Below are 407 nucleotides of genomic sequence, written 5' to 3'. Positions count from 1 at the left end.
ATAGCTACCACACCATTCTTGTAAAATGTATAACAACATAGGTACTGGCATTGTGTCTAAATATAACTGCAAACATACCAATTGTATGAGGGTAGGAGCATATACACATAATAACAGATGTGATTTAGTGCTATCTATGAAACCATCGTGTGTTATGTACTATAAATTTAGTATATTACATATGTATACAACACGACACGACACACGACACTTCACCACCTATGCCATAAACAACAGACACACACACAACACTTGTAAATGGAAAGACTGCTGTTTGATTTTCGTACAATCGCTTTATCACACTGGTTCCTGGTTACGTTTTCTAGGGTTCATCGCACTATTACTGACGAGATGCTTGTCAATGGAAGTCTTTACCAACTATGATTATGTGAGAGATATAATACGTA

The sequence above is a fragment of the Penaeus monodon genome, chromosome 20 (genome assembly GCF_015228065.2).
Source record: "Penaeus monodon isolate SGIC_2016 chromosome 20, NSTDA_Pmon_1, whole genome shotgun sequence".
NCBI classification, from domain to species: Eukaryota; Metazoa; Arthropoda; class Malacostraca; order Decapoda; family Penaeidae; genus Penaeus; species Penaeus monodon.
Note: the sequence above shows the minus strand (reverse complement) of the source record.